Genomic DNA, 7,632 nt, shown 5'->3' on the forward strand with positions numbered 1-7,632 from the left:
CCACTGTTGGGAGTTCCAAAAAAAAAAAAAAACTAAATAATCACAGAATGTATACAAAGAACCTAGCTCCCTAAAGCCTCCTTGATTGTAGCTTCAGGCTCTGCAAGCTCCTATGGCCAGAGGCTAAATAACCCAGAGACCTAAGATAGAACCAAAGACAGGAGGAGGGAGAAGAAGAGGAGGAAGAGGAAGAAGAGGAGGAAGAGGAAGAAGAAGAGGAAGAGAAAGAGAAAGAGAAAGAGGTCAATGAAATGATTCCCTAATGATACTCTGCTATATGCAGACTAGAGCCTAACCCAATCGACATCAGAGAATCTTCATCCAGAAACTGAAGGTAGCAGATGCAGAGACCCACAGCCAAACATTAAGTAAAGCTCAGAGAAAGATTGTGGGAGCCAGAGGGGACAAGGACATGACAAGAAAACCCACAGAATCTGCCTTATTTTTAAGACAAGGTCTCTCACTGAATTTGGAGCTCATCATATTAGTTAGCTGGCCAGTAAGCTTCAGGAATCCTATCTATGACTGTCCAGCACTAGGATTACAGATATGTACTGCCACATCCAACTTCTTATGTGGATCATAGTGATCCATATTCAGATATGCACTTGCATAACAGGCACTTTGCCTATTGAGCCATCACCCAATTCCCCTACTGTAGAGCCATATCTCCAGTGCCCTGCTATTGGACCATCTCCCCGGACACCTGCATAACTTTTGAATTCAGATTTTTATCAATGTGTGACCCAACAGAGTTCTTGGGAAATCCATTATAAATGGTTGTGTCCCAGATTTTCTTTTCTTTTAACATGCTGTTAAGTATTTTCCAATATAATGATACAATATTTGAAATGTTACTTTAGGAGAATACAAATACTATATAATAATATTGTTTATATTATGTAATACTTACTATTATACCAGTGGTAAGGTTAAAATTTGCATTAAAGTTTAAAAAATGAAATAGCAAATATTTAAGATTTTTGTGGACCCTGTTATCTCTTTCACAGGACTCAAATCAACTGCTAAAAGTGTAACAGAAGTTCTTGGTACAATGCAAACATTTTATTTTCACATGTCATGAAATAGACTTTGTTTTCCAACATTTTAGAAATAAGTGGTGGGTTGTGTTTGTCTGGTTAGCTTTCCCATTAGTTCTTTTTCACACATTACTCATGAATTTTCAGAACTGAACAATTAGACATACCAATACTTTGATAGATGAAACTAAGTCATATTTTATTATACATAATAAATAAAATATTATGCATATATTATTTGTAACTATAGATCATTTTGTCTTCTTTGTAAATTTTCTCTTGAGTATCCTTTCTTATTTGTTGCTAAATTTATGGCTGTTTCTATGTTACAGTTCATGTGAGTTCTTTTTTGTTTTTTGAAAATTTAGCAATCTTTTATTTGCCTTCTTTGCTGACTCATGTTTCTTTGTCCCTGAAAAACAGGGTTCAAGTGATTCATTGTCCAATTTCCTCACATTATTCTTGGTCCCAACCTCCTTGCATTGACTCAGTTCACTTTTCCAGTTCAATCTGCCCACATGTGTGCACCCCAACACGTAGCCAACTGATGCCACAATAGCAACTCACTATGGCTTGGGGGAAGCTGCTGCAGGAAACCAAATGCTGTCACTCAACCTGCTTCTTCTTGGTCACTTCTGTTAATTTTCTTCAAAAAAATGACATAAAGGTATTACACCCCCAATCTAACTGACATTATTGTGAAACAACAGAAAATGTCCATGCTCAGAGTCCATCAGTACTTTGGGATTCCAGTATACAGAAGAGACTTAGCATTTCCATCTCCAGTGGGTGCAAGCTCCCACCTGTAATGACCAAAGAATGCAGTGGTTCTCCCAAGCTCACTATGCACATCTGCCGTAATGTGCCTGCTGCAATTTTCTGGTCTACAGCTCCAACTCTGGGTAAGCTGACACAGAGTGTTTCATCAGTGATTGCTGGTCCTTCCCTGTGTGCTCTTTGATTTTCAACAATTTCTAGAGGCTGCTGTGCTGCCTGGTTCACACTCATGTACTGAGAAGGTTCATAGATCCTTCTTCCCCTGATGAGGTTCTTCTCAGACTGCTCCTTCACTTTGATATCAAGTAAGTACAATGTGTGCATGCCATTTTCTCAGTTCTTCTTCACCTTGTCAAAGAAGCTCTCTGGTCTCCAAGTGTCCATCCAAAAAAACAATAGAAACTGTTTCTCCCAACTTGTACAACTATAAACCACAGCAGCCTATAGCATTTATTTATGGAGGCATTGTGAATGACTTGATAAGGGATGCCCAACTTTGTTGCTCTCAGAATAAGATAACTGTGGGTTGTGGCCCCAACCCACAAGGAATGTAACATCACTGGCATCTGCATGTTTTAAGAATATTATCTACATCTCGCTCTACTTCTCTGTCAGCAAGAATCAATTTTGTTCTATAAAACTCTTCCAGGGCTTCCTTCCCTACAGTCAGGACTGAGGTGTAGGCTTCCAGATACACAGGACTGCAGTGTCTCACAACTTCCAGGCCCTTGACTGTGATGTCCTTGGCATCTCCCAGGCCCAAGCCAATCAAGTAAAGCATTCCGAACCCCAGGGTGGGGGAGACCGCTTAGAGACTCGTAGGTGATTCGCTAACCGCCCCTCAAAGTCTCACTGAAGCCTTTCCGTAATTGCAGACCAAAAGCCACATGCCCATCAGGGACAGAACTTCATGTAAGTTCTTTAGATATAGGTGTATTATCCCTTCCTTGACAAATTACTCTCCTATATTACTGGCATTTAAATTTGGCTATAGTGGTTTCAGTTACAGAAGCAATTTTTAAACTCTTATTTTAATTTTTCATACGATATACTTTGTTTTCCCTCCCCCAAGTCCTCCCAGGTCCTCCTCATCTCCTCACCTACCCAACTTTATTATTTTAAGTTCTCTCTCTCTCTCTCTCTCTCTCTCTTTCTCTCTCTCTCTCAAAAAGAGAAAATATAAGAAACACAAAAAGCATAAAAACAAAAGTCAACATAAATAAGCAAAAAATGTCCAACAAATCAAACTGAGACAAAAAGTCTACAAAGAATGCCATTAGGTTTTGTGTATGTGTGTCTGTCTGTCTGTCTGTTGACCTACTCCCTGATCATAGGGCCTGCCCTGGGGTGTGGCTAATATACCCAGTGAGACTACATTGGAGAAAATGAAATTTTACTTTTCAAGCAGGTATGAATTGGAGATAGCTGATCTTGGCTAGAGATGGGAGCCAGTGTTGTGACTCTGTCTAGTGTGAATTTGTGCAGGCCCTGTGCAGGCTGCCAGCTTCTCTGTGAGTTCATGTGTGTCAGTCCTGTTATGTCTCAAAGACACTGTTTCCTTACAATCTTTGCTCCTCCTCCTCCTCCTCCTCCCTGAGGCTCTGGAGGGTTTTGATGAAGACATCCCATTTTACTCTGCACTCACTCTGACTGAATGCTCCAAAATCCTTCACTATCACAGAAACAATTTAAACTTTATATGTCAATTACAGATACATTTATAAATATAAGCTCTACATGGAGGTAGACTCGTGAATCTATAAATTGCTTCCATTTTGGAGGTTATTTCTTTTGTTTTTATATGCTGAAAATCATTTTCTATTCAGGTTTTAAAATAATCAGTCAAATTTTCTTCTATATGTTTTTCAATTACAATGTCTCATTTTAACCCCATCTTCTGGTATTTATTGAGTAGATAGTGTGTGGTGAAGTAATAAACTTTTTCTTTCCAAACTTTTCCAAATTGTTTTTGTCCAAATTGTTTTTTTCCATCCCCATTTATTACATAATGAATCCTTTCTTTTTTCTTCTTCTGTAATACTGGTATTTAAATATGGATCTAAATAGCATGTAATGTTGGGGTAAGTTTGAGGTGTTCATCTAAGCCATCCCAATTATTCAACTCTGCTTCCTTGCACTATTTCAGAATTGTCATTTCAGCATGTATTTGAATACCTGTTAGTGTTAACATGAATGTTAAAAGACCACTTCACTTAATTAGTCCAACTTCCTTTCAAAAATTAAATATAATCGTTTCCATTAGAAAAAAATATTCCCAGGGCATTAATAAATAATCCATGGCAAAAGACAAGTGTAAATGATTGAAATTAAGTTTATTGAGAGAAAAGAACCAAGTGTGAACCAAAATTCTTTGCTAAGAATAAAAATAGGGGACACATACTATCTTGGGGGAAAGTGTTGACCCATTTACTTTAGACCTATAGATAATTTTTAATTTTCTCCCCTTAGCTCTTGCAAACAATATGCATCTACCTCCATGGCTCATCAGTCTCATGTGAGCTATGACTTTAACTTTGTCCCAAACCGAAGGTCTTAGCAGTCTTAATAGAAAAGCTCCTTTTCCTTTCCTGTATACCTTCCTCAGGTGGCTCATAGTCACAGAAATCATCACGAGTACATCAACAACAGGAGAAGACAGCAGCAACTACACTTTGGACAAAACTCAGACCGAACTGTGAGGACCTGGTGCTGTGGTTTAGTTGAGTGTGTCCCAAAGCTGCATAAGTATTTTGGTCCACAAGATGATAATATTGGGAAATACTGTGGCTCTTGAAAAAGTGGGGCCTTGTGGAATGTCCTTACATCATTGGGTACTTGCCTTAAAGGGGATCTCCTCCAGTATACCCGCAGTCTTTTCCTTCCTGTCTAGTTGTCATTACAGCGTGACTGAATGCATTCTTGCTAGGATATGTTAACATGACCAGAGAACCAAATGAGTGCTGAGTCACACAACCTTGGACTTGAAACTCCATAACTGTGAACCAAATAAACTTTTCTTTATTTCATAGGTCACAAGTGACACGTAGTCATCATATTAACGTGAAGCAAACTCCCACAACCATTTGGTGAAGAAAAGCTGTAGCTTATTTTTGCAAATAAAGTTCACTGGAGCACAGCCATGTCCTCATATTTACTATTGCCTATGACTTCTCACAAAATTCAATGGCAGAGTTAAATAATTGCAACAGAAGTGTGGTCTGCACAGCTAGGAAAATGTCCCATTTGGATCCTTTATAAAAAACAGTCAATCCTGTCGTGGCACATCTGCTTCCTCGCTCACTACGAAGCATAGGCCTCACAAATATGCTCCAGTGGTGATAAAGACGGATTCTTATTTCTCTTTTACTTTCACTTCAGCAATTCCTGTCTGCCTTTAATTAGAATCCAATCCAGACCTCAGCCATTCACACAGAAGACCAAAGGGTAATGTAGTCACCACTTTTAATTTTCTTCCACTACGCTGCAATCAGCTCGCAAATTAAATCTGATTGTCAGAGCCTGAGAAATGCTCAAGCTGGGGCCAAAAATAATAAAGGTAATTCTGTTAAGAAAAGGGCAAGGCGCCCCTTTCCTTGTGCTATTTCTGATGTGTAAGTAAAGCCTACACCAAGGAGAGAATAGCAATATCTCCACGTTTCTGGATCTCTAAAACAGATACATTATTTTTAAGCACATTTCTGTCAGGCTGAACCCTTTCTGGGGTAAAAGCTGCAACGTGTACAGGCCTTTGCTATCAGCGAGGTAATTGCTGTCTTTAGCCCACAAGGTTCGGTCCCTGAACCATAAATCCAGTGACACTTCATACCGGTAATGTTGGGTTTCCACAGCAGCAAATGAGAATAGCAACAGACTGAGGGATAACCGTGTTCTTCATCTTACTCTGTGCTTCACACTGTGGATTCCTAGCATGAAAACTGTTCTCCTTCTCCTTTCCTAAATGCTTGTCTACAACACATAATGGATAGGATTACAGGAGTGCTTCTTGCATTCCACTTAATCATAAGATGAAACATCTCATATAGATAAAGTTTCAAAAAATGTTGACTTCTAAATGCCTGTAATAATAATCACCTTACACAGAATTTTTCCTGAATATATATTTTATACAACATGAACAACACTAGAGGAATTTGGGGGGGGGGGTTGTGATTAGAAGCCATCACTCTAAGCATTTAAAAACTATTCCTGTGCTCCAGGATTACAGTTCAGCCAACGCTTTATGTAGAGCCAGATGGTATACAGCTTTGACTTTGTGAGCCACATATATTCTTTGTAGTGTCTTTTGATTTGTGAATAAATAAAATTCTAGCATAGAATGTTAAGCATTTGGAATATCCAATTTGAGTCTTCAAAGAAAAGGTAAGAGACTGTTTTGAAAGGCAAATATACATCTAGAATATATATAAAGAATTCTTAAATTGGATATGGTAGCATATGACTGTAATTCTAGCACTTGTGGCATAAAGAGAGTAAGTTCATTAGTTTAAGGTCATCCTTAGCCATGTAGCAAATTTGAGTCTAAGCTGGGATATATAAGGCTCTGTCTCACAAACAAAATATAAAGAATAAGAATCTCTTTCAACTCAACAATGTAAGTCAACCCAATTGAAATGAGCAAATGTATAAATAAATATTTCTCTAAATAAAATATTCAAGTAGCCAAAAAATACATTGAATGTCCAACATCATTAACCATTAGATAAAGGCAAATCAAGGCATAAGTTACAGGCTAGAGTGATTGCTTAGTGGTTTAAAGCACTAGCTGTTCTTCCACAGTTCCCAGGTTCAATTCCCAGTCCCCACATGCCTAACAACCCTCTGTAGTTCTAGTCATCAGGGATCCAATGCTGTTTTCTTGCATCTGTGAACAGTGCTCCCATGTGGTACACAGACATACATTCAGGCAAACACTCATACACATCAAATTTTTAAAAAATAAAAGAAAATTTCAAAGTAGTTAAAAATAAACATACACAAGTTATGTCTTTCATGTGCCCCTGGAAATGCACAAGTGTAGGAGAGGTGTGGAAGAAACTGGAACACTTCAGCATTGGGAGTAGGAGTATAAAATGGTCTATCTGCTATGAAAAATAGTCAAGTCCTCAAAAAGTTACTCATAGAGTGGTTACATGACCCAGCAATTCCAAATTTAGATAAATATCCAAAAGCATGTGTACATACATGCTTATGAAAGCACTAGTTACTGTCACCAAAAGTTGGAAATGAGATGTGTTCGTAAGCAAATTGGTGGTGTATAATACAGTGGGATTGTATCCAACCATAAAAACGAATGAAGTACTAATGTATACTACAATGCAGATGAACCTTGGGATTTCACTGAGTGAAAGAAATGGGACACAAAAGAGTAAATAGTTTCCATTTAATGGAAATACCCTGACTAGGTAAATCTACTGAGAAGGAAGGTTGGAGGCTACAAAGGGCAGTGGGGAGGGGAAAGAAGGGGTGAACAGCTGCTTATTGAGTGGAAATCCTCTTTCAGGGGTGTTGAAACATTTTGAAATGAGGTACAAGTAGTGGTTACACAACATTGTGAATATATCAAGCACCACTGAATAATTCATTTTACAGTTAAATTTATGTTACATGAAGCAGACCTCATTTTTTAAAAAAAATATATAGGACAAAAGGAAATAGGTGGGATAGTCATAAATTCAGGAACGCTAATTTCTATTGTGTCATGTCAATGAGCCATTTTATATGCCTTATTTCCCTGTGTTTCCAGACATACAGGGTGTACTTTGTATATCTATTTTTGCTGAGAAATCAAAAAAAA

The 7,632-nt window shown here is 38.1% G+C and overlaps 1 pseudogene; it reads right to left on the reverse strand.

Annotated features, from left to right (window-relative positions):
* Positions 1 to 1,763: 1,763 nt before the first annotated feature.
* On the reverse strand, positions 1,764 to 2,598 carry LOC116095392 (annotated as a pseudogene).
* Between the last annotated feature and the right edge of the window lie 5,034 nt (positions 2,599 to 7,632).

This window comes from Mastomys coucha, chromosome X (assembly GCF_008632895.1).
Source record: "Mastomys coucha isolate ucsf_1 chromosome X, UCSF_Mcou_1, whole genome shotgun sequence".
NCBI classification, from domain to species: Eukaryota; Metazoa; Chordata; class Mammalia; order Rodentia; family Muridae; genus Mastomys; species Mastomys coucha.